Source organism: Lepidochelys kempii, chromosome 8, assembly GCF_965140265.1.
Source record: "Lepidochelys kempii isolate rLepKem1 chromosome 8, rLepKem1.hap2, whole genome shotgun sequence".
In the NCBI taxonomy this organism is placed as follows: domain Eukaryota; kingdom Metazoa; phylum Chordata; order Testudines; family Cheloniidae; genus Lepidochelys; species Lepidochelys kempii.
Genome location: NC_133263.1, coordinates 56074612 through 56102409, shown reverse-complemented (window position 1 = coordinate 56102409; position 27798 = coordinate 56074612). Strand labels below are relative to the sequence as shown.

The following is a 27798-nucleotide window of genomic DNA, read 5'->3' as shown; positions in this document are numbered from 1 at the left end:
GATCAGAGCCACACAGTGGGGGGAAACCCAGCCATGCTGGGCTGTTCGCATTTAGTTTAAAGGGCTCATCCCTGCTCAGAGCCTCATCAGAGCCACATGGTGGGTGTGAGGAGGGAGGTGTTGTGTGAAGCGATCACCCCAGAGAGCCTGCAGGCCGTCCTTTTATATGGCAAACCCACCAGGCATTGCGTACTATGGGAAAGGGGGCCTGGCAATTTGAAAGCATTAAAATGAATGCAGAAGCAGCAGAACCCCGTGTGCCCCTAGGGCTTACTATGGCTGCCTGCAAGCTGAATTCTGTTGCCCAGCCGCGTGTGATGGCTTACTCATACCAAAGTGACAGGCACTTCGGTATAAGAAGCAAAATGTGACCTTGTACAGAAATAACATGTGCTGTGTACTATGAATTGCCTGTTTCGCTGAGAAAGTGTCCCCTTTATTCTCTAAAACGTATCGTTCAAAATACTATCCTCCCTTTTTCTCCTACCGCAGGTGCAAATGTTTCAACATGGCCCCATCTACTCCATCCCAGAGGCTGGTCCAGGTTAGAAGGCGGAAAAAACGAACTCGGTACAACATGTTCACCGAGCTCATGCAGTCCTCTTGCACTGATAGGGACCAGCTGAATACATGGAGGCAAACAATTGCGGAGTCCTGTAAAACGTTAAATGAACACGAAGAGAGGAGGGACGCATGCGATGAGAGCAGGCAGGATGCTATGGTCAAGCTCATGGGGGAGCAAACTGACATGCTCTGCTGTATGGTGGATCTAATGCAGGAAAGGCAACAAGATCACAGACTGCCGCTGCAGCCCCTCTAAAACTGCCCTCCTTCCCCCACAAGTTCCATAGCCTCCTCACCCAGACGCCCAAGAACACAGGGATGGGGTGGGGGGGAGAGGCTACAGGGACCCACAGACTCAACCCCAGAGGATTGCACAAGCTAGGAGAAAGCTGGCATATCCGAAATTTTTATTTGGTTTCTGGACTTGTCCTTCTCTCCTCCTCCACCCCCCTCCCCCAATACGCCCCCTCCCCCGATCTACCTTCTGATTTCTCTCAATGTGTTGTGCAACAAATAAAGAACGGGTTTTAAACAATTGTGACTTTATTTCCTTTCATATATATATATATATATATATAGGGGGCGGGTCACTTTAAGAGAAACAAACAACTGTCACACCGTACTCTGGGCAGTCACGAAACTGGCTTTCAAAGCTTATCTGATGCGCAGCGTGCCCTGATGCACTCTTCTAATCGCCCTGTTGTCTGGCTGTGCGAAATTGCCTCAATCTCCCCCTTACTCTCACAGATATTGTGGAGAACACAACAAGCTGCAATTACAATTGGAATATTGGTTGTGCTGAGATCTAACCGAGTTAGTACACTGCGCCAGCGAGCTTTCAAACTTCCAAAAGCACATTCTACCACCATTCTGCACTTGCTCAGCCTACAGTTGAACTGCTCCTTACTACTGTCCAGGGAACCTGTGTATGGCTTCATGAGCCATGGCATTAAGGGGTAGGCTGGGTCCCCGAAGATAACTATAGGCATTTCAACATCCCCAACAGTAATTTTCTGGTCTGGGAATTAAGTTCCTTCCTGCAGCTGTTCAAACAAACCAGAGTTCCTGAAGATGCGAGCGTCATGCACCTTTCCCAGCCATCCCACTCTGATGTCAGTGAAACGTCCCTTGTGATCCACCAGCGCATGCAGCACCATGGAAAATTACCCCTTGCGGTTTATGTACTGGCCGCCCCGGGGTTCCGGGGCCAAGATAGGGGTATGCGTTCCATCTATTGCCCCGCCGGAGCCAGGGAACTCCAGTGCATTTAAGCCATCCACAATGGTCTGCACATTTCCCAAAGTCACTACCCTTGATAGCAGCTGGTCAATGATTGCGTTGGCTACTTGCAGCACAGCAGCCCCCACAGTAGATTTGCCCACTCCAAACTGATTCCCGACTGACTGGTAGCTGTCGGGCGTTGCAAGCTTCCACAGGGCTATGGCTACTCGCTTCTCAACTGTGAGGGCTGCTCTCATTTTGGTGTCTTTGCGCTTCAGGGCAGAGGACAGCAAGTCACAAAGTTCCATGAAAGTGGCCCTATGCATATGAAAGTTTTACAGCCACTGGGACTCATCCCATACCTGAAACACTATGCGGTCCCACCAGTCTGTGCTTGTTTCCCGGGCCCAGAATCGGCGTTCCACAGCATGAACCTGGCCCAACGCCACCATGATCTCCCAATCACCACATGCCGTGCTTCTAGGAACGTCTGTGTCCACGTCCTCATCACTATCGTAATCACGCTATCATCGCTTCCTTGCCTGGTTTGGCAGGTACTGCACATACTGCTGGATAATGCACGAGGTATTTGCAATGGTCAAAACTGCAGCGGAGATCTGAAAGGGCTCCATGCTAGCTGCGCTATGGCGCCTGCATGGGTAATCCTGGAAAAAGGGCACAAAACGTAGGAGAGCAGAGTGACAGCACAAGAGGTGCCGTTCGGTTCACGATAGCCGAAAAAAGGCAGGAAATGGTTGTCTTCTGTAGCTTTCACGGAGGCAGGAGCCCAGGACAGATAACATGGAGAAGCTCGGTAGCGCGGAAAGAGCAGGAGAGCAGAGCGGAGGTGGAAGCTGTGCTGCTCGGTTCATGATGGCCGAGCAGAGTTGGCAGCGGAAGCAGTCGATGAGGAAGAGAAACAGTGGATACTTATAGAGATTACATAGAAAGACTAGAGATAATGCGAGGTGGATTCATAGTAGCAGGAGAGCAGCAGTGCACCGTACTGCACCATCTGCTGAAAGCAGTTTGGTGTCTGCACGCCAAAAAGGCGCAAAACGATGGTCTGCCGTAGCTTTCACAGTAGGAGGAGCGACTGATGACACACACCCAGAAACACTCGCAATAATGTTTTTCCCCATCATGCACTGGGAGCTTAACCAAGAATTCCAATGGGCGGCAGGGACTGCTGGAACTGTGGGATAGCTACGCACAGTGCACCGCTTGGACATTCAATGCTAGCCTTGGTACTATGGATGCACTCAGCCAAATACACACGCTTTCGTGGCGACACACAAGACCAAATGTGTAAAATTGCTTCCGAAAATTCAAATAGAATAATTTCTAAATAATTTCATACTGTAGACGTACCCTAAGACAACATGATTTTAAAAGACTGAATTAATACCATACGACTAATCTCTGGCCATGGCCAGAAAATTTTTAAATGGCTACGGGGTGGCCAACCTGAGCCTGAGAAGGAGCCAGAACTTACCAATGTACATTGCTAGAGAGCCACAGTAATACATCAGCAGCCCCTTATCAGTTCCCCACAAACTACTCCCAGCGCCTCCCACCCACCAGCAGCCCCGCCAATCAGCGCCTCCCTCTCCCTCCCCCACCTCCCGATCAGCTGTTTTGTGGCTTGCAGGAGGCTCGGGGGGAGCGAGGGCAAGGCAAACTCAGGGGAGGAGATGGGAAGGGATGGAGTGGGGGCAGGGCCTGTGGCAGAGCCAGAGGTTGAGCAGTGAGCACCCCCCAGCACATTGGAAAGTTGGTGCCTGTAACTCCAGCCCTTAAGTCGGTGCCTATATTGACTTCTGAAGAGCCACATGTGGCTCCAGAGCTTCAGGTTGGCCACAATAGGCAAAGGGGTTAGCTAGCTATGGATACAACCTGCACTTGGGTGCACTGCCCAAAAAGTGACAAAAAGGTCAAGGGTTTGCAATGGCAACTGATTGCAGCATCTAATAATTGCTTAGTGCCATTCATACAACTCCATTTCCCTAAAAAGTGGTTTGTTAAAAGATGCAGAATCCCTAAAAGGGCATTCTTTCCCCATCCGTCCACATGCATGCACATACAACCCTGGCTACATTAGGAAGTTAGTGCTGAAAATGGTTACCAGTGGGTTTCCTTTAACCAGACAAGACAAAAGAATGTTTTCTGTGCCATTACTAAGAAAGCATTTTGGAGATTAGAGTGATAGCTATCTTTATGACAAAGCGGTCATATAATTCAACCAATGGACTCAGCAGGGACGTGGCATTTGGATCGTAAAGACCAAACAACTTTTCAGAAGTTAAATGTACGCATTGTACATCTCTATAGTCTTTCCCGTCAAATATGTAGTTACACAATGTGTTCAAATAAGACTATATTCTTAGAAAAAGTAATTTGTGGAATTATCAGTTGCGGAGTGATTTACAAAGAGCTAGGTATCTTATTTCTGTCATCAAGTTGTGACATTTATTTTACCACTTTAAACTACACAAATACAACCTATCAAAATATATATTTTTAATAGCACCTTTCCCATTCTCTCTCTCTCTCTCTCACACACACACACACACACACACACACAAACTACTAATTCTTCCATTGGTTTAATAACAAGAGAACAAACAAAAACTTGTTTATGTACATACATACATACACACACACACACACACAGAGCCCCCTTAGGTCATCTCATTAACAACAGCCATCCTAGAAAAGCATATAGGCCAGGGGTGGGCAAACGTTTTGGCCCGAGGGCCACATCAGGGAATAGAAATTGTATAGTGGGCCATGAATGCTCAGAAAATTGGGGTTGGGGTGCGGGAGGGAATGAGGGATCTGGCTGAGGGTGCAGGCTCTGGGGCGGGGCCAGAAATGAGGAGTTCAGGGTGTGGGAGGGGACTCCAGGCTGGGGAGTAGGAGTGCGGGGGGTGAGGGCTCTGGTTGGGGGTGCAGGCTCTGGGGTGGGGCTGGGGATGAGGAATTTGGGGTGTAGTTGAAGACACTAGGCTGGGACCGAAGGGTTCGGGGTCGGGAGGGGGATCAAGGCTGGGGCTGCAGGCTCTGGGATGGGGCTGGGGATGAGGGGTTTGGGGTGCAGGAGGATGCTCCGGGCTGGGATCGAGGGGTTCGGAGGGTGGGAGGGACATCAGGGCTGGGGCAGGGGGTTGGGGCGTGGGGAGAAGCTCAGGGGTGCAGGCTCTGGGAGGCACTTACCTCAAGCAGCTCCCAGAAGCAGCGGCATGTCCCTTCTCCGGCTCCTACACAGAGGTGAGGCCAGACGGCTCTGCCCACTGCCCCATCCACAGGCACTGCTCCTGCAGCTCACATTGGAGCACCAGAGAGGGGCCAGGCCACGGCTTCCGGGAGCCACATGGAACGGCCCTCTACCCTGCTCCCCAGCTGGAGCGCCGGAGCAGGGCAAACCCCAGACCCCACTCCCAGCAGGAGCTTGAGGGCTGGCTTAAAACAGCTGGCAAGCCGGATCCGGCCCATGGGCCACACTTTACCCACCCCTGATATAGGCTATTTTGCCAGTTTTGCAACTGTGTTCCAATACCCTTTAACTTCTACTGTTATTTTACTGTTCAAAAATTCAACAAAGTAGTTACACTTATGAAAGGCACTTCAAGATTACATACAAAGAACATATTTTTACCATAGAAACAGCTTTTAGTCATTATCTCTGCATCAGCAGAACACCTCAAAACTACATCTAGAATATAATTTATGAAGACATTAGAAAGAGAAGACTCCATCATTTAATCATTGTCCTAGTAACAGAAGTATGGTTCTTTATGCATGCTTATGATTCTTGAAGATATGATTAGTAATTAGTAACAGTTATGTAAAGTCATTGTTTAAAATAATTGCGTATAAATTAACTGGTGTGATATGTTCAAGAAGACTAAGATCTGTAAAATGCAATCAAACCTAATTTAAAAAGGCTATTAATGCACCAACTCATTATATAACCTCTGAAGTTGAAACTTCAAATAGAAGTTACATGCCTCAAGAGAAGTCAAACAATGATTGAGCACTTACATATGTTGTCCATTCTCAAAGACCTTTGGAAACAAATTAATCTTTGCATTATCCCTGCAAGGCAGGGTAGATACATGGCTGGCAGCACAATTGGGAATCACCAGACATCTACTAGTTAGATGCCAACATGAAAGGCAAGTGGGGGCTGGCTCGCCAGTATATCCATTAGCAAGGTCATGCTGATGGGCAATGGGAAGGTGGTGGGATTCTTACCGAGGTGCTGTCCCTAGACACTACTTGTGGGCCCTCCATTTTATAGACCAGCCCCCTTGCTAGCAAGTGCTTTGATTAACTTAGTCACCTTCCCCACCCCACCAGAAATACACTATATACAATTATAGAAAAGAAGGAGAAGGTGCTTTCTCTCACTGTTTCCTCCATCCTCACCCCACAGCCTCCTGGCTACTGCAAAGAAAGGTGTCTGCTCATCTTTTATTCCCCAGGCCAAGCCTCCTGGCTGCTCAGGAAGCAGTGGGAGTCCACAGGGAGTGGTTGCTTAAATAACTCTGTTGCTGAGGCCCATATATTTCCTAAGACAGCAGATAGAATGAAAGAGAGATGATCGTTTCTCTGTTGCCCACAGGGGTTTCCATTAGCACCAATGGGACCAGGAATGATACCACAGAGTACCAAGGGGTAGTGGGTGCCTCCCACCACAAAAATATTTCCCACTACCCCACCACATCAGAGAATTGGAATAGAAGCAGAGGCATTTTGTTCCCTTATTATAGTGTGTGAGCTGTGACTTTGATAGTTATTAGTGAAATACAAGCAGTGATTACCTCAGAGAGCAGGGAGATTCCTGCTGAAATGATCAGCATACAGGGGATACACCAGTGTAACCAAGGCCAGGTCTATACTATAAACTGACATTGGTATAACTATGTGGCTCAGAGGGTGTGAAAAATCCACCTCTGAGCAACACAGTTATACTGACATAAACCCCGGTGTTTATATCAGGAGCCAGAGAAGGTTGATCATAACCAGGCCAGACCCCCAGCTGCCGGGCTAGGGCCAGGAGAGCCTTTGTGCAGGGGGGAGGAGCGGGGGGGTCGGGGAGGGGGTCAGTGCATGAATCCTTTCCTTTTCCACGCAATCTCCCCTGCAGGCTTGGACTATGGGCTGGCACTGCTGCCCCCTTTGTCTCCCCTATCCCAACTTTTTCCAGCTGTGTGGACTCAGGCAGGAAGAGGAAGCTAGCCTGGGAAGTCTAGCCCAGACTAGTCTAAAACAGTGGCCTGTAAGAGGGATCCGGCCTGGGCTCCCACCTGTGAGGCCTCCATTTCTGAACAGAAGTAGCTTTAAAAAAAAAAAAAAAGTTTTTTAAATACCAAGCAAATGATCACGGACAATTTCAGAACTTTTCAGCAAACAAAATGCATCAAAGAAAAGCAAGTTCTCTGAAATTTGCCAAGATATACCCTCAACTTCAAGAATAGGCCTAATTCTGGGTAAAGATCGGTAGGAGAGTCCTCTACCAGTATTACCTCCAAACTATGTACCTTAGATAATGACGAAAAAGACTGTATCATAGAAGAATGGAAAGTGGAACATTCAGCATCAGATTCTTCATTAGAATAAAAAGAGGTGGAAGGAAATGACTGAGCAATACAGTACCATGAACGGAAACTGGAAAAGAACCCACATGGTAATAAAGTAAGCCCAGGAAGTAAGATTCCACCGGAACCAAGTGATACTGTGCAAATTGTATCTGAAGGTCCAAAATAACCACAGTTAGATCTTCTCTTCAAATGAAACAAGAATGAGTAGAGAAGTTTCAAAATAGAGGTTCGGTTTATATCCATGGGTCAAATACAGTGAAATAATGAATGCAGCTTACTGCTTCCCATGCAGACTTCTTTCATCACCTATTGCTGTACAAAAATTTGTGTTTATTGGTAATGGCTTCAGAAAATTGGAAAAAAGCTATGGCATAGGATGCAGGTTTCCAACAGCATGAAAACAGAATCACAAGAGCTGTCACATGGTACGGGCTTAATTCAAAATCATTCAGTCAAAAGGTGATGGTCTTTCAGTTCAGTTGAAAATTACTGTTGCATATTTTGCTTCAGTGCAGGAGAACTGTATGTATATTGAAGTTGTGGCAGATGTCCTCCGACTCACTGTAGTCCAGGGGATTGCTTAAAGAGGAAAAGAAGAGAGTGACAGCAGCAGCAACGACAACTTCTTCGTACTACTGACTCTAATAGCCAAATACTTGAGTATTGGTAAGAAAGAAAATTGAAAGTGGGCCATGCAATGCAAAATATACCCATTCATCAATACAAAATTAAATCATTCACATTCTATCAAAAAAAACAAAAAAAACCCATTAATGCATAAGCCAAGAAGTGAAAGAGACTAATGTTTTCTCTGTAATGCTTAATGAAACTAAAGACATTAGCAAAGTTGAACAAGTGTCAGTTATGTTGAGATATTATTTGCATAGCATAGTATATGAAAGATTTTTTGGCTTCCATCTTGTCAAGTCACTTAATGTGTTCTTCACATCGTGAAAGAGAGTGCATCGTCACGGTGTTGTACTGATATGCAGAACCGTATTACAATGGTGTTCATTGTTTCAACCACAAGCTCAATTTAGTTATTGTTTATGTATGCAGAGGAAACAAACATGCACTGGATTTTTTCACTATCTGGAGAAATTGTACACTTTTCTCTTTGGTCAGCTTTACACACTAAATTCACAGCCATTAAGAAAGTACAACCCAAAAATAAAGTCTTGGCATTGAAGAAGCTCTGTGATACTCAATGGGCATACCAAGTTTCTGCTTGTAGTGCTGTGAAAAAAGGCAATTTCATCCATTCTTGTGTCATTTGCTATAATATCTCGAGATATATCAAGAGATGACAGGGCAATGGGTTCACAAGGTCTTTAGTTCAGTATTGGACTGACTTTGCTGTTCTCCTTTGCATGTTAACAAAAATTATTTAACTGCTTAAAGTTCTATCTGACTACCTGCAAGCAGTTGAGTGTGACTTTTCTCAGGCATGCTGATCTGTGGACACCCCAATCAGTGAATTTCTGAACATGAGACATTTGGAAGAGGCATTTGATGAAATATGGAGCTAAGTCATTACCACTGCTTCAGAAATTATTTGAAGCCATCTAAAATGTTGGGAACACACAGCGTAGTGAGGCAGTGTGGCTCCCCGCCACCCCAGAGAGGGTCAAGCCCCTCCAGACACCAGAGTGAGCAGAGCCAGGAAGCTCTGAGCCCACCCCTCAGAGGGACAGGCGGCAACCCGAAAGTAGAAAGGCAGGCCCTCAGAGCTCACTGAAGAGCAGCCACCAGGGAGGCCAGACGCAGCCAGCCTAGCCAGAGACTGCGAAAACCCCGCGGCCCCAGACAGGCCAAGACTGACCTGACCTACGCCCACTATCCAGGGGAGTTGCTGGACCTGCCCTGCGCCTACTATCCAGGGGAGCTGCCGAACCTGCAGCTTGCCCACTACCCCGAGGAACCCATGGTGCTGCACATCCCAGAGAACACCGCGGTGACCCAGGTTCCAGAAGGAGGGGAGTTAGGAAGTAGCCCAGGGACAGCCGACTCTAGTCTGGCTGTAACTCTGCCAGAACCCATGTCAGTGTGTTGCGGTCAGGATCCCCACTGACCCAGCAGCGGGTCATTTGCCGCTGCTAGGGCCCCGGGCTGGGACGCAGTGGAGTGGGGGGACGCAGGCTCGTGGGTGGCAGCCTCCCCCTCTTCCAGGTCCTTGGAGGCCTGGGCTAATTCACATATGCTGTGTTGCTCAGCCTCTGCTTGAGGGCCTAAGCTACTTACTGTTTGTTGCCCCGCCCTGACCCCAGGGCCTGGGCCTGCCTAATCTTGAACTGTTTGTTCTGTCCCAACCTGAGGGCCTGAGCTACTGACTATTTGGTGCCCTGCCCTGACTCAGAGCCCGGGCCTATGGTGCTCATTCCAGTTACCGCAAGGGTTGCCAAGGGAGATTCCGGTGACCAGACAAATTCCCCAAAGTCAACTGTGTGTAACGAGCCGGTGTGGCTCCCCACCACCCCGGAGAGGGTCAAGCCCCGGCTAGCCCCTTTACAACAGTTATGTACAAAAGTTGCTTAAAAAACTTCAGGAATACATTTCAACTGAAGAACAGATAAAGGAGACTTCAGGACAAACTCCTTTTTGTCAGAGATTGATTAAATTACTGGAGAGAACTTCAGATAAGATGTTCTGAAAATAAAATTTGTTCTTGATGGTGTCAATTGCCTTCACCCAAAGTATGTAAAATTAAAACACTAGAATCATAGAACACTATGGATGTGATATAGACATTGTGAAGACAGAGGTAAACCTCTTGCAAAAGTAACTGAATGCTATGAAGAAGAGAAAAAGTCCAAGACTGACAGTTTGCTGCAGCTGCTAATTTCTTTGGATAAATACAAATTTGCCTTCCACAAGCTGCATAAATTCTGTGCAATTGGTACAAGTATTCCTCCATCAAATGCTGCATATGAAAGGGCATTCTCATGTCTTCAATGCGTGAAAGATTAGCTGAGGAACTGCATGACAAGTGACCAGGTAAGGGACTTGGATGTCATGACTATTGAAAAAAAGTTGTCCGAGTCTCTGCAGCTGGAAAGAGTTGTCGACAGATTTACTGCTGCTTTCAACAGGCATATCAAGCTTCAATATGGTAAGTAAATTGTGACCAACATTATTTATCCCCATTTTATAAAGTGTATATGTAGAAAAATCCATGCTCCCTTAATAATAGTCTTTACCATCCCTTTGCCACCCCAAACTAATTATTCTAGCCCTGCCCCTGAATGGGACTGATCAGGGTCTTTTTCATTTCTCTACTGCAGGTTGGGGAATGTACCAACCATGAGGCACCAGAGCAATGTGCCTGCAAATACTGGAGTTTGTCTACAAACAAAAGATGTACCTAATGGTATAACCTCCCTCACATGGACACAGTTATACCAGTGTAAAGGTGCTTAGACCAGTATATCTTATTCTCATACAAGAAGGGGAGTAAGCTATACCAGTATAAGGTATATTCATACTAGTTTAACTGCATCCACAGGTTGTACTAGTTGTACAAGTACTAGTATATATGTTTAAAAAACAAAAACCCAACCTGTAACTGACAGTTGTACAAATAAAAAACTAAAGACCTCTATGTAGACTAGGTCTCATTAACAAAACTTCACTAGAGGACATACGAATGATTATCTTTACAACTATAAAGGCCTGGCCTTTTAAAAAATTATTATTGAAGAAAGTTTAATTCCTGCAGAAATTGTAGGCCCCTTCATTTGCAAGCCCATAGTTTCCCTGCTAACAGGGATGAGAAAGCAAGTTGACCTTTCAAGTCTTGGATAGAAATGTAACAATATCCCAAGACCACTGAGACAAGAATGGTTGATTGACTAAGACTACACGAATTCCTGGATGTCGGCCATAGATGCTAATCATGCCTCCTTTTTCCAAGAGCGGACAGATGCGTATCAGTATGCTTAGGGGACTATTTTAAAAATTGTTAGCATTACAGCATTATTTTATTTCATCTGCTGATAAGAATGTCAGAGAGATGCTACACTGAAGAAGCCACTGTTTGTTCCCACACATTTGTACTCTGTTCCCCACTCTGCTCTCCGCTGACCAACCTAGATCAGTCCAGTACCTTCCTAATCTGAGAGGGAAATCAGGGTGTTTTCTTTCAAGATACATAAAGAAGAAATAGATGGGAATTGATCTGAACAGAGGTGTACTGAGAGAGGCTAGAATAGTACATTACTGAGTTCATATATTGCTAAATATATTATATGTAATATAATATTACTAGGACTCATCATTGCATGTTAATCCAAGTAATATAACACATCACTACAGTACAATGTATATTAAACATGATGAAACAAGTTAAGTTTTAAAGCACGTCTTCTACCCTTTTATTTGTAATTTTAAATCAATCACTTCAGTTTTGGTTACACTTAAAGAATAGTGTAATGCACACTGAAAACTAAACAGGCACAGTGCGATAACTCTTCTAATAATAATCCTGTACTAACATTTACAACTGGTCTTTACCATTCTGTTTTCCAACTTAGAGAAGTGGGTGTTGAAATATCAATTAAAATTTGGGTGTAACTATATACAAAAAAATAATTACAGCAATGAAATTCCACCATGGCAGACAAGAGATTAGTATCTATACAAAAAAAGAAACAATAGTTTGTGAAGCATTTACAGATGATGTTTGATCTCAGATAGGCACACACAGCTCCCACTGATGTGAATGCTAGATGTTCAATTCATATCCAAGGGCACAAGTTATCCAGTACCATTTATGTACAGGTATTAGCTTTATTATGGAGGTGCCAGCTAAACTTCATACTCAAGGCTGAGCTAAGGTTTACACTTAAAGCAGGGATTCAACCTCTTATGAAAAATGATGCATCTTCCCTAAAGTTATAGCAGTTTAATTATAGGATGATTTTTTTCTGAGAATTTACAAGCAAATCTTTTATAAATTAACGGTAATTCTAAAATATTGGTCCTTAAAGATAGACATTTTCCTTTGTTCTTAATGAACTTAACAAAATTCTCTTAACTGCCCATAAAATAAAAAGCCCACTGAAATCTTGTCCATAGGCCACACTTGAGGTGGTTTTTTGTTGTTTTTTAAAAAAAGATTCGTAGTCACTCTCTCTGGTCCCGTCCCATCTCCTCCGATTCCGCCACTACCACCAACACCTATATTCTTCATGCCTGAAAGTTTCTCCTTTAGCAGAGGCTACATTAAGATACAGTCAAGGTTGAGAGTACATCAGTAATTTAGGGTTCAGCACAATACAGCGTTGTTGTGATTATCCCCCAGAATAAGCATAATAAACCCAGAAATTCCAAGTTAAGGTTACTCTGAAAAGAAAACCAAATTTGTTGCGTGGGTGTCATAACTCCATTTTCATATGTGAACCTTAATTCTGCCTTGTAGTGACACCATGAGGGCGAAAACAAATATTTAAAAATCAGTATAATCTAACACAAGACCACAAACACTGAAATGCCTTAACGGTAATTATATGATTAAACACCCAATAAAATTGAGAAGTCCAAAAGGACCGCAAGGCTTTATAGAAGTTTAACAATCTAAGGGCAGACACCCTTAATAGCGGGGAATGTTTTAGAGGAGATTAGTTCTTCAGTATTCTTCTACATTCCTGATCACAATTGTTCTGAATTTTTAAATCTAAATTTTAAATTTAGCCAGCCCCCAAATCCCTGATCATCCACAACCACCTCCAATAAAAAAAAAAAATAGTATTTCTCTTCAACACTATACTTCTGAGAAATCCAGTAGCACATCTGAAACTATTATTAAGAAAGCCCTCCAGATGATGTCGGATAGTGGGGAATACAAAATATTGATCCAGAGATTCAATAGCACAAGATTTCTTTATTATATTCCTTCTCCTGAAGGGGAAAAACGGAAGCTGGCACATTTTGCCTGGTGGATTAAGATCTAGAAACTTCCTGTTAATTTTCACAACTTACTGGCAGTGAAATATACTGATCAGTATTCTCTAGAGTGCAGCAACATTTCCAGTCTGTCTCTTAAACAGCTCATCCCTGCATTAGCAAACATTTGAGTTTGACAGTTATGTTCTTACAGTTGCTTAATTAGCATTTGTGCGCGCACACAAACCCCCCGCCCCGGAATATGCAACGACAAACCAGAGATGGGCAAATTGCTACTGTTAACATTAACCAAAAAGAGGCAATGCTCCTGTTTTAGATGTCAAGAGAACAATTACTGCATTATTTGTTAAAGAATTAAAAATTGTGCCCGTCATTCCTAAGGCTGTTTTATGGCTTCTAAAGGACTTTGACAGTAGCACGTTTTTAAAACCAGGTGATTTCAAGTTTGATATTTCTCTTTTTCTTCTGTGTATTAATAGGCATCAGACTAATTACAATAACATTTCATAAAAAGGGAGAAGTTACACACAACGCCTTTATTAAAACATAATGCCATTCTCACCAACAGAGCTCAAATTTATTCTGATGATCCTGTATGCCCTTTAACATACCCAGGATGCATTAGTATGCAGCCTTTTGGATCCATTCTGTTCTTTTCCATATAAAAAAATCCTTGGTGTCATTACCCTACCCCAAAAATTGTTTTGATCCCTCTTTCCAATATCTTCTCCAACTCACAGACAGAATTATCATCAATTGGCTTACTCCACTTACAATGCGCCTTGACTGTATTATCACCTGCTTTTAAAGTGACCCCAAATTCCTTTAAATTCACAAGGATGCTAATTTTCACTAGTTTTCATATTTCATCATCACGGCAAATCCCAAAGGGACATGGCTTCCTTGCAGATCAAGCACCACCTGGATCAATCTCTGTCTCGGTTCGTAAGGTGGTCTAGCTGTATATTCAATTTACATCCAGCATTGGCAATCTTCTTAGTCCAAAGTTTAGCGCTCACATGATCACTGGCCATGTAGTGAAATTCCTTGGTAAACTCACTTCAGGATTCACTGTTCTTAGCAATTGGGCACGTCTACACTGGCAAAGTTACAGCGCTGGCAGTTACAACGCCACTCAGAGAGCGCAGAAGAAAAACGCTGTGGTGCCTTCACACTGACAGCTGCCTGCAGAATAGCGTGTTCACACTTGTGGCACTTGCAGCGCTATTTGGAACGGTGCACTCTGGTCAGCTATCCCACAGAGCATCTCTTTCTCTTTTGCTACTAAGACTTGGTGGAAGGCGGAGGGGGTCGCAGGGCATCCTGGGTCCAGTCTTAATGCCCTGTGCTGCATTGCTTCACATCCCAGCAATCCCTGTGCTTCCATCCACATTTGGCACCATCTTTCAACCTGTTGTGTATTACACAACCTGCCCCTTTCAGGCTGCAGGAATGGACCCCAAACTGCTGACCAGTATGCTGCTCGTTCTGACCAACACGTCACGAGTGGCAGTGGAGTTATTCCTTAAACTACAAAGGCAAGAGGAGTGAGACGTTGATCTCACCATGCAAAGCAGCTACAACACGAGATTTCTTGTGGCATTCACAGAGGTGCTGACCACAGTGGAATGCTGCTTTTGGGTTCAGGAAACAAGCACTGAGTGGTGGGATCACATCGTGATGCACATCTGAGATGATGAGCAGTGGCTGCACAACCTTTGCATGAAGAAAGCCACATTCATGGGACTGTGTGATGAGCTCACTTCAGCCCTGTAGCACAAGGACACGAGAATGAGAGCTGCCCTGTCGCTGGAGAAGCGGGTGGCGATTGTACTGTGGAAGCTGGCTACTCCAGACTGCTACCGATCAGTTGCTAAACAGTTTGCAGTGGGAAAGTCAACCATTGGAGTAGTGTTCATGGAAGTGTGCAGAGCCATTAATCGCTTCCTCCAAAAGACAGTGACTCTGGGCAATGTGCGTGACATTGTGGATAGCTTGGCACAAATGGGTTTCCCTAACTGCAGAGGGGCGAAAGATGGCACACACATTCCAATTCTGGCACCAGACCACGTAGCCACAGAGTACATTAATCGCAAAGGGTATTTCTCAATGGTCCTCCAGGTGCTTGTGGATCACTGTGGCCATTTCATGGATGTTAACGCAGGGCGGTCTGGAAAGGTGCATGACGCATGCATCTTTCGGAACCCTGGCCTGTTCAAGAAGATGTAAGCAGGGACTTTCTTCCCGGACCAGAAGATCACCGTAGGGGAAGTCAAACTGCCCACTGTGATCCTGGGAGACCCTGCCTACCCCTGAATACTGTGGCTTATGAAGCCATACATGGGGCAACTTGACAGCAGCAAGGAGTGGTTCAACAGGCTGAGCAAGTGCAGAATGACTGTTGAGTGTGTTTTTGGCCATTTAAAAGCCCGCTGGCAATGCTTGTATAGGAAGCTGGACATGGCCGATGACAATATCCATATGCTTATAGCCGTGTGCTGTATGCTCCATAATATTTGTGAAGAGAAGGATGAAAGCTCAGCGGCTGGAGGCTGAGTTTGAACAGCCAGAGACCAGGGCTATTAGAAGGGCACAGCGCGGGCCCATAAGGATCATGGATGCCTCGAGGCTGCAATTCGAAGCTGAAAGCCACTAATATTTGCTGCTATGCTCGGAACTGCAGTGCTTGTAATGCTAAGAGGTGACTGGTGCACATGATGCAATAAGGGGGTTTAACATAATTGCATGTTGCTTTGCAGTGCTCTTTTTGCTTTCAATTAATAGAATAAAGATTGTTTTCAAACCAACACAATTATTTTATTAAAAGACAACAACCGGAGGAGCGAGTCAAATGACAAAAATACATGAACAGGGAGGAGGAGGGGGGAAAAGGAAGGTCTCCAGAGGAGATAGGGTCCTTGGATAGCTACATATTTGTGTATGTCCAGGGATCATACCCAACCTTCTCCTTTGGAGTGCAATGCAGTAGGTGCTGTACTTCAGCAGGGCCAAACTGCAGAGGGATGGGTGTTGAGTGCAGTGGGTAGTGCAAGTCCACACTGCTGGACTGTGAGGAGGGAGGAGTGGAATGCTGAGGGTAGAGAGTGGAGTCAGGAGGTTGAGGTGTGTGTGTGTGTGTGTGTAAGGCATGGGGCGCATGGGAAAGAGTTTTGTGACAGCAGCTGTAGAGGAGGATGGGCGTGGAACTGCTCGGCTTGATGAGCTAGTATTGCCTGGTGCATGTCTGCTCGGCACTCCATGATGTTTACAAGCCGCTCCGTGGCTTCACTGTGGCGTGCCGTGTTCACCTTTCAGTCCCTCTTCTTGCTGTCCCGCCACTCCTTCAATTCCTGTTTCTCAGCAGCAGAGTGCATCATAACCTCACGCAGAAAGTCCTCCTTAGTTCTTCGTGGTCACTTTCTAATTCTGCGCAGCCATTCTGCCACCAGTAAGAGAGGCTGACCTCCCAAGATCATCTCTGTGAAGTCTAAATGCAACACTTTAAAGAAGCAGTATTGTTTGCAACACAGACAACACTGATTCAGTGCTTTAAAACACGGCCAGTACTCACACATCTGTCACTAACTGGCTGACCCCAGGCAAGCACACGAGCCACAAGACCCCCAAAATGGTGAGTAGCCACAGGGGCAGGGTGAATCACTCTTCTCGGACCCTGCTGTACACTGGACACGTGGCTCTTAGGCAGAGCCAGCACTGTAGGGGGCGCTTGATAGTCATTCCTGTCCCTACACTTTCCACAGGATGTGATCATTATGGAAGATATCTCGCTGCTGAGGTTGAGCAGAGAATCAAAGGAGGGTCTTCTCCAAGACTGCGGCTTCTGCCCTGGCCCCATGCGGCTCGCTTGTGTGCAGCAATGGTCATCCATCCCCCTCCCTCCGTGACGGCACAGTGAAGTTACCATTAATGGGCAAAAAACAAAAGCATCTCTGCCAAGAAACCTGTGGCAGCGGATTGCCCAGTATCTTCAAGAGTTTCCTGGAGATCTCCAAGGGAGATTCCCGAGAAGTGAGGGAGTCTATCAACAGCCTGTTCCGCCACTCACATTAGGTATGCGGTGGGAGACAAGCCTGTTTTCTGCAACCCTCCTGCCCCCAACAATTCCCAAAATCAGATCCACTTACCAGGGGCCTCCTCTCCTGTTTGCGTTTTGCCAAGATCAGATTGCTGTGACTGGCTAGTGTCCTCTGGGGTAGAAAAGAGCTCCTGACTGCATGCATCTCTGGCCTCCAAGCCATCCTCTGCCTCTGGGTACCCCTTCCCCTCTTCGTCCAAGATTTCCTCCTCCTGGCTCGGTCCACTCTCAACTGGCACGTGAGCCAAAGAAGTATCCACAGGGGCCTTCGCAGTGGAGGTGGGGTCACCACCTAGTATCGCGTCCAGCTCTTCGTAGAACTGGCAGCTCGTGGCCGCAGCACCGGAATGGCGGTTTACCTCCCGCGCCTTGTGGTAGGCGTTCTGCAGCTCCTTCACTTTTACCCTACACTGCAATGTGTCCCGATCATGGCCCCTTTCTATCATTCATCATGAAATCTGTCCGTAGGTATCATAATTTCTACGGTTAGAGCGCAGCTGGGACTGCACAGCCTCCTCTCCCCAAATGCCGATGAGGTCCAGCAGCTTGGCATTGCTCCAAGTGGGTGATCGCCTGGTGCATCGAGCAGGCATGGCCACCTGGAAAGATGCACTAAGACCACTGCATGCATCACCAAGCAAACAGGAAGAGGACTTTCAAATTTGCAAAAGAATGTATGGGCGGATGACAGTTGGTCACCTGAGGGCAGGTCAGTAAAGTTAAAACTGATAACCAGAGAGGTAAGAACAGGCATTGTGGGACACCTCCCGGAGGCCATTCGCAGCGCTGTAATTGCCACAGTGTCTATACTGGCACCACAGCCCCAGCGCAGAAAGCTGTACGCCTCTCGTCGGGGTGGTTTTTTAAAAGCACTACAGCTGTGCAGTTTCTGCACACTTAGTGGCTTGGCAGTGTGTACACCTCAGGAGTTACAGCGCAGAAAGCCACTTTACTGCGCAGAAACTTGCCAGTTTAGACGGGGCCATCCTAACAACATATCCATACCAAGAAAGCTGCTGAAACCAAACCAGTGCCTATTACTCCAAGGGGTGGGGATTCTGAGTGACTGCACGCCCGCAGAAAACACCCCCCCCCCGCCCCCAGAATTCCTGTGCTTCCCTGCAGGGAAGCAAAGGGAAGCCATGTGTTGGGGCGGGGGAGCGGGAGGGGGCGACCATGGGCGCAGTTTTTGGGGGGGGGGGGGAAATTGCCTACCTCCAGAGGAGAGACATGGGGGGGGGGGAAACGACACACACAGGGTTACATGCCACTGCCCCACTCACCCCCATTTCTGCAAGCACAGAGCTGCCCAGCTGAAGGAGGCTGCATCTCTGCTCCACTGACTCTGCAGCTGAACACCGCCTTCTGGGTCCTAGTGCCAGTCGCGCTCCCCTTCTGTGTGCTGGGAGCCTTCCTGTTTTCTGTGCAACAGTGAGTGGCCGCAGTGGGGCTGGGTAAGGAGGCGTGTGAGGGGAAGAGACAGTCGGGAAGGAAAGGGGTGGAATAGGGTAGGGGGAGGGGAATGGAGAAGAAAAGGGGATAGGGAAATTGCAGGGGGAACCTGGAACCTGGCATGCAGGGTCCCCTCAGCAGCAGCCGGTGCTCCCCTGTTAAGCAGGCCCATTGAACCCTCACCCTGACAAGCCATACCCCCTTACACCTGGATCCCCCCGAGCCAACCACACCCAGACCCCGCCCCCACTGATCCCCAACTAGCTGCACTTGGACCCCCACGCCATCAAGCCCCAGTCTCCCGACACCCGGGCCTCCCCACTCCACCCCCCACACCTAGCCACAACCACCTTCCCCTGGATCCCCTGCAGAGCCCCACTTTCCCTGCATCCGGAACCCCCTACCGAGCCCCTGTGCATCCAGATATTCCACTGAGTCACCCACACCCAGATTGCCCCACACAAAAATCTCTCACCCCATGCCTGGATTCCCCAACACTATGCTCCTCCACACTTGGATCCTGCTGGGCTGAGCCTGCCCACCCACACTGGTGCACCTGGCACAGAGGGGCAGGGCCCTGGGGTGTTTCTGGGGCAGGCCCAGCCCTTACACTGTGTCAGGGTCAGGTGCAGCCTACTGACGAGTCCCTGTATCAGGGGATGTGGGGGCTTCAGAGTGATCTCCCACCTCAATGCAGCCAGTGGCCTGTGCTCCCCACTGGTATGCTGGAGCCACATTTATTTACTGACAAATAAAATTTACAGAATTTTTCAGAATTTTTTTTTAAAAAATGTTCGCATAAGTTTTAATTTTTTGGCATAGTACTTTTAGGTGCAGAATTCCCTCAGGAGAAGCTGATGAAGGAAGTTGCTGGGTTCAGCTTCCAATTTCGTTATTTCTGATATGGAATTTCCATATTTATGCATACTCAAGTTCACTAATTTTTTGACAAGACTATTACTAAAACTAAAGCCACCCCTTCATAGTAAGATGGAGGTTTTAAAAAATTCTAGCACAAACCCAAAAATCTCTCCCTTTTTGTTCCAAAAAATAATAAAAATTCAAATTTCAGCTTTACTAATGCAACAGGTAGTTCAGAAATTTCCTACTATTCAAGCTAAAATGAACTGACATTTATACTTATACGGTGTCTGTATTTTGTCTAAAAGCAGTATTAAGCTGTCACACATGATTAAAGATTTGTGCCAAGACTGAAATGAAGAATCATTACAAAAACAAACTATCTTATCAGTCATCACTGCTGGCCCAGGTTGACAGACGAGACCAGCACTTGAACTCAAAGGCATTAAATGCATATAAAGATTTAGCATACAGCTAATTTAAAAAGACAACAAAAACACACCATGAAGGACCTAAACCTAACTCCATATGAAAGTATTGGCATTCACATCAGTGGGAACTGGATCAACCTTTGTATTACAGTCCAGATTATCCAAAACAGGGCTGTTCATGCCTTTTGTGGCAAGAGCTAAATTACATTTTTAATTATGGTCCATGAGCTAAGGCTACAGAATAAGGATCATATGCTACACACAATCCATAGCAGCTCTCCCAAGGAGGTCAATAGAAGTTCTGCACAAAGATGAAGCAAATAAAACCTTTATGAAATCGCTACCATTTAACATTCTGTCATTTCTGTCCCTTGTTCGCCAATCTGTGTACATGAGTAAGGCATGCTACTATAACTGCATTCTGTGTATGACTGGCACCTAAGTTTTAGAAAATATGGCTCTTAGATTGTCAAGATTAGACTTCAGAGTTAACCCACTGAGGTGAATGGGGGCAGTTTAAGCCACTTTCACAGCCTGAAAAATCAGATTTAGCCAGTGCTACATCAGCTCACATTTGGAAAGATTTAAAAAACCAACCAACCAACCAACCGTCAAAAGGGCTACACATTTTAAAGAAAACACACAAAACAAAGATTTTAGATTGTTGAGAATCTGAATCTATGATGGAGATGGATAAATACATCATACAGGCTAGGGAAGACATCCCTTATCCAACTAACAGACTCATATTTTTACAATAAGCTCTTTCCTATAAAAAAAATAAAAATAAAAAACTATGAAGCATAAGAAAGCAGGTTACAAATAGAGTAAGCCTTAGCCAGAAATGCACCTCATCACTTTTAGAATGGGGCAGTGCTGGGAAACAGTACATACTCAGTCCTTAACTCAGACTGCTGGTAATGCATATGACACAAAGCGCCCCATGTATCCCCCTATTGTGGAATGCACCCCTTGTGGCAGAGCTGTGCTTCAGAATCACAGCTTTCACTTTTAAAGACCATTCTAGCCCTCAGAGTACACTTGGCTCATTTTTTTTTAGTTAACCAAGTTAGTGTTATCTTCCTGAAACAATAGTTCTGGGAGGTATAAATTGCCCATTCAACTCAATAAGGATGTTTTTCTAAGTGATATGCTCTAGTTCAAACAGGAATCAATTCAGGGAAATCCATGGCCTGCATTATGTAAGCGGTCAGACAAGATGATCACGGGCATTTCTGGTTTTATAATCTATGAACTCTGACAGTTTAAATGCCAATATTGTTAACAATTTCGCTGTTAATTATTTTAGCAGAAATACACAGCTAACTTGCTTACACAATAATCCAAACAGTCATCCACACCGCCACAGGCACCAAAAGCCACAACTATCCTCAACCCAGCTGCCAAAGTCTCTGGCTTCCCCCAACTTCTACGATGCAGTTCTCAAACCGTGGGTTCTCAGCAGTTCTCAAACCGTGGGTCGGGACCTGAAAGTGGGTCACAACCCCATTTTAATGGGGTTGTCAGAAGCAGGTTGGGGTGCAATGAAGATTGAGAACTCCTGAATTAGTCTCATATTGACAGTGCCTGTGTGCAATACCAAAAACAGAAGGACAACATAAAAATGAATTTAATATCAAAACAATTTTATCATTTGTATATTTAAGTAAAAGACTCATTTTTAAAAATGTATCTGGAGTTGTGGCAGAATTGCCAAGCTGCTTTATCATAGTACCACAGAATCAAGGAATCTTGCAACAGAATCAAGGCAAGAGTATGTGAGGTCTTGCCCATTATACAGCCTCAGAGTGGTGGCTAAGGGCTTGTCCACATTTGAAAGTTAATTAAGATGGAGTTGGACAAGAACAGCTACATTCACAACCTATTTGTGGACAATATTATTCCAGAACAAGAGTGCCTTGTTCTTGTTTAGCTTAACCAAGTGACTTACCTGAGTAACCCAGGAACATTTCTATGTGTAGCAAACCCTTAGGTACACAGCAATGAGGTGCATCAAGCTGCTCATTTCAAGCAGATTCAGTCAAGCTGTTGAGATTCGGTCACGTGCAACTATCAGGAGAAACACCACTTTCAAATCTGCCTAGTCAGCATGCAATTTATATAATATAACCCACTATTATCAGATCTAACACTCAGTTTGATCATCAGTGATACTAGTTAATAGACTACAGAGAATGTAGTATGTTGTAGTCGTGATGCTCCCAGAATATTAGAAAGAAAAGGTGGATAAGGTAATGTCTTTTATTGGATCAACTTCTGTTGGTGAGACCCACTTTGTTGATCTACAGAAAATTTAATTAACCACAAGAATTAGCAAGTTATTCCTCAAGCACTTATTAGCTACTGTGAGTCAGATCATCTGCAGAAAACCAGAAAGTGATATGACTTTTATTTCATACAAGAAAAAGACATTCCATTGCCTGAATATATAAGAGAAGTTCTGAAAGTCAAATAACTCAACCTTATATATAATTGCTTTACATCTACATTGCTCATACAGAAACATTTTTGTTACATTTAGTAAGTGAAAACTTTGATCTAGTGGTTGGCCAAAACCAACAGTAATTCACCGGATTTCAGGCCTCTCTCTCACCACATATACAAAATATATCTTGGCTAACAATATCTACACCAGGTTTAAACCCAGTAATGATCTGAAATAGTTTAACTTTAACCCCTTGTGGTGGAAGGGAGGAGGATTTTTTTTTTTAAACCTTGTAGAAGAAAAGAATACTGCTGCTCTTGCTCAAACTGCTCACAAGAGGATACTGCAATCCAGAGGTGGAAGTGGGGGGGAGGGGGAGAAATCACAATTCCTTGAATATTTCTACATTGCTACAAGACTATGCACCACGATAACATTGAACTCTATTCATTCTTAATTGAATTACTTTAATTTAAAATAAACTTCTCCAAAGATCAGTTAATCTCCCCCACAAAAAATAAAATAAGATCAGATTTAACAACCCTTCTTCTCCAATCAACCATCTTTGCCCTTGCCCCATAGTCAATCAAAAACAGGCACTTGCAATTCCACCCATGCTTTATGTGAACTATGTGACGCATTAGTGATTCACTTTACATTGATTCCTCTGTTTTTCCTGCATGTTCTTGATTAATTATTATACTGGTGTTCTAGCTAGCCCAGACTGTGCCTGGACTTTTTTTTAAATGAACCACACACACAAAAAAAGCGGCTCGTATGCTGACTTTATCTTCCACATTATATATTTTAGCCTGCCTTTTCGCCTTGCTTTATTTCACATTGATTTTTCATTTGGTTCTTTTAAGTGAGTGTTGCGAGAGAAGAAAATAAGTATTTAATAAAAATAACAGGAGTACTTGTGGCACCTTAGAGACTAACAAATTTATTTGAGCATAAGCTTTCATGGGCTACAGCCCACTTCATCGGATGCATGCAGTATTTAATGGAATTCAAAATAACACAGGTATCAAGACATCTGTGTCTCGTGTTTGATAACTACATTTCTACCTCAATGTATATCAGCCCCTAAAGTTTCAAAACCCTGCTCTAATTACACAAGAGGCACTAGCAAATCTTTGTACACAACACAACATGCCATTGATACAGGGAGAAGAATGCCACATATTTCATTGGGACTCCGCATATTACTTAAGCAGTGAGACAACAGGCAGTGCTTTTCTTGGCAATTACAGCAGAGCTGGTTTGGAGCTAGGATGCTGAAAGTCAAGTCATTTTATCCACCCAAGAAATAAAATAATCACCCTAAAATTCATTGTCTGTGGTAGCCTCCTGCTATTATGAAATTGAATAACTACAGAAAACAAACATTTGTTTGCATTATGAATATCAGTGTCAGATCACAGAGCCATAAACCCCTAATTGAAAGTTCTGAACCTATTTCCATATCACTGAGATATATGTGACATGGCTTTAGATCCAGCCACCAGTGGAGCTCTCCCACAGTCACTTTCACACTAATGTCTATGCCTAGCAAATGCACAGATCTGGCACTTTACTGTCACTTTCACCCCCTCCAAACAAGTAACCCATTCAGGCTAAAGCTCCACACACACATCTTTAAATGTGAAATAATACTTCAAGGTAACTGCTTATATGATTTACACTATATTTTGTGAAAGAAAATATCAGTGTCTTGGCTGACAACTTGTACACCCATTCCGAGTTTGACACGATGTATAAAAAATGACAAATTGTAACATTACAAAAGTAAATTTATAATGAAAACACAGAAGAATTCAGCTGCAGTACTTCTAGCAGGAATTCCTACAATAAATCATATCTTTTTCACAGAATGAATGAGGTATATTTAAAGAGCTTTCCCAAGCTATCCAAAAATAGTTTCACATATGTACTAGCTACATGTTTTCAAACGCAAAGGTTTTCTTTTAATCTTTTTTTAAAAAAACCTGTCCCATCACTAGAGATCTCATGCAGCATTGCATCTCCCCAATACCCAATAGGAATAATGGTATTAGAATTTGATCCCTGTTTGTGTTGGGTATCACATTAGTTCACTTGATCCTCTTGATTTCAATGGGATTATTCATGGACTAAAATCTAGCCCAAATATTTTTATAGAAAAGGAGATACTAAAATCAACTAATGGAGTTTAGTGTGTACCCTAAAAGGACAGAAAGACATTTAAACTAAAAAAAAAAAATATTGCTTAAAATTATTGCTTTATATATTCATTTAGACAATGTTAAAGGTGGGCAAGTGCTCTCAAAAGGCTCTGCCAAACTAAAACACAGAGCAAAAGTTTTAAGCAAAGAGTGCTGTTAAATTGTTACTGGAAACAGTGTAAATCCTAGCATGGACATTAGCCTTCACAATTCCTCGACAAAAGGACTTGCTTCAATCAAGTCTTTTTTTGATACCCTATTGAAAATTATATACATTCTATACCAGCAGTTAAACGTTCAATACCCACCGCTCACAACTGTGAAGGTGTGGACAGGGCTTTAACGAAAAAATAGAGCAAAAAACTGATAATAGCACAGTGGTCGTGTCAGTAGGTGAAAGCAAGACATTTACCACCCCCTTCTCAAAAAATAACTGCCCCGGGCTATGTAAAATAGCATCCTCTTTCATTTCCCCAAATGCATTTACCCATCTTGCCCTCTCTGTGGTTTGCACTGTTCGCGGTTACGACGCAGCGCTATTTACCTCGCACCGCGGCTCTTTGTGTGTATTCTGCCCCTCTGGGATTGCCAGCAATAAATCGAGGGACACGAAGGGGCTGCCACCCCCCTTAGGGATTAATCAACGTTTGCAGAGCGCTCTGGAGGTGCAAAGCGCTGTATAGATGCTTCAGCGAGACCCGTGGTGATGGGGGAGAGGGGGGCGGACATCCCTGACATGTCTGACAGAAACTCACTGCCAGCAAGATAACCACCCCGGGGTCTGCAGCCAGAGCCAATCCCGCCGCCCAGGCTCAGAGGCGTCTGTGCCCCCAGCACAGAGACAGGGGACGCAGAGCGCAGACAGCTCGGGCTGCGGGGAGAAACCCAGACACCGACACCTCCCTGCTCATGAGCAGCGAACACACCCGCCACAAAGGGGGCACGTTTGTGGGGAGCCTCGGGCCCTGGGGCCCCCTCCCCGGAGCATGGACGCCTCACGCGGGAGACCGGGGTTAAACCACTGCTGAGGCGAAGGGACCCACCGTGGGGAGCCGTCAGGACTAACCCCCGGTTGCGGCACGAAGGGGCCCCGCCCGGGGAGCCAACGAAGGATGGGCTGCGATCCCCAGGCAGCTCTGGCCACCCCAGTCCCGGCAGGGGAAGAAACCGAGAACCAGACCCAGCCCTGCCCACCGCCCCCTCGCTCACCGGCTGCGGGCTCTCCCCTCGGCCGAGCCCCTTCTCCGGCGGGCGGAGCCGCCGTAGCCCCAGCAGCACAATATGGCGAGCGGCAGCCTCCGCAATGGAGCTCGGGAAATAGAAGGGAGTTACATATTCATGGCCGGGGCCGGGCAAGGAGAGCGGGGATGGGACCAGGTTTCCTGAAGCCCCCTCCCCCGGCGGGGAGTGGGAGTGCTCAGCTGGCGGGAGCCAGGCCCAGCCCTGCCTCGCCTCGCCTCGCCTCGCCTCCCCTCACTACCGACGGCGCAGCCTTCTTCAGCCTGGCTCCAGCAGCCCCTTAGCGTCTCCGCGGCTGCACGGTCCCGCACCTCAACCAAGTCAAGTGCCAGCCCTTCAGTGCCGCCCCTTCTCGGCTGCACAGCCCCCCTCACCCTAGCTCCAGCCCCTCAGTGTCACTGCCCCCTCTCAGCTGCACAGCCCCCCTCACCCCAGCTCCAGCCCCTCAGTGCTGCCCCCCAGGAGCACAGCCTGCCTTGGCCTAGCTCCAGTCCCTTAGTGCCCTGCTTCATCTTAGCTCCAGCAGCTCAAGCCCAAGTCCTGCACTTCCACACCCAACGTCTTCATCTTCACTCTGTACTAACAGGCTGAAGCTGGGAACTTTGGGAACTGTCCCAAACTGAGGTGTCATTAGAGGAGTTTTTGGAACAAATTGATAAACTAAACATTAATAAGTCTCCAGGACCTGATGGTATTCACCCAAGAGTTCTGAAGGAACTCAAATGTGAAATTGCAGGACTACTAACTGTCATCTGTAACCTATCATTTAAATCAGCTTCTGTACCAAATGACTGGAGGATAGCTAATGTGACGCCAATTTTTTAAAAAGGCTCCAGAGGTGATCCTGGCAATTACAGGCCTGTAAGCCTCACTTCAGTACCGGGCAAATTGGTTGAAACTATCACAAAGAACAAAATTGTCAGACACATAGAGGAAAATAATTTGTTGGGGAAGAGTCAACATGGTTTTTGTGAAGGGAAATCATGCCTCACCAATCTACTAGAATTCTTTGAGGGGGTCAACAAGCATGCGGACAAAGGAGATCCAGTGGATATAGTGTATTTAGATTTTCAGAAAGCCTTTGACAAGGTCCCTCACCAAAGGCTCTTAAGCAAAATAAGCAGTCATGGAATAAGAGGGAAGGTTCTCTCATGGATTGGTAACTGGTTAAAAGATAGGAAACAAAGGGTAGGAATAAATGGTCAGTTTTCAGAATGGAGAGAGGTAAATAGTGGTGTCCCCCAGGGATCTGTACTGGGCCCAGTCCTATTGAACATATTCATAAATGATCTGGAGAAAGGGGTAAACAGTGAGGTGGCAAAATTTGCAGATGATACAAAACTACTCAAGATAGTTAAGTCCCAGGCAGACTGCGAAGAGCTACAAAAGGATCCCACAAAACTGTGTGACTGGGCAACAAAATGGCAGATGAAATTTAATGTTGATAAATGCAAAGTAATGCACGTTGGAAAACATAATCCTAACTATACATATACAATGATGGGGTCTAAATTAGCTGTTACCACTCAAGAAAGAGATCTTGGAGTCATTGTGGATAGTTCTCTGAAATCATCCACTCAATGTGCAGCGACAGTCAAATAAGCAAACAGAATGTTGGGAATCATCAAGAAAGGGATAGAAAAAAGAGAGGAAATATCATATTGCCCCTATATAAAGCCATGGTATGTGCACACCTTGAATACTGCATGCAGATGTGGTCGCCCCATCTCAAAAAAGATATATTGGAATTGGAAAAGGTTCAGAAAAGGGCAACAAA

The 27798-nt window shown here is 45.4% G+C and overlaps 1 protein-coding gene across 4 annotated transcripts in view; it reads right to left on the bottom strand.

The window, feature by feature from the left end:
• Positions 1 to 26342, bottom strand: part of RNF2 (ring finger protein 2) — a 53253-nt gene extending 26911 nt beyond the window's left edge. Inside the window, exon 1 of one of the 4 annotated variants that reach the window (XM_073356674.1) lies at positions 25992 to 26342. The gene's annotated coding sequence lies outside the window, so the exon portion shown is untranslated. Of the gene's footprint in view, positions 1 to 25090; positions 25183 to 25326; positions 25583 to 25825; positions 25929 to 25991 lie in introns of those variants that run through there. The other 3 variants (XM_073356675.1, XM_073356676.1, XM_073356677.1) reach the window with 3 other exon arrangements.
• Between the last annotated feature and the right edge of the window lie 1456 nt (positions 26343 to 27798).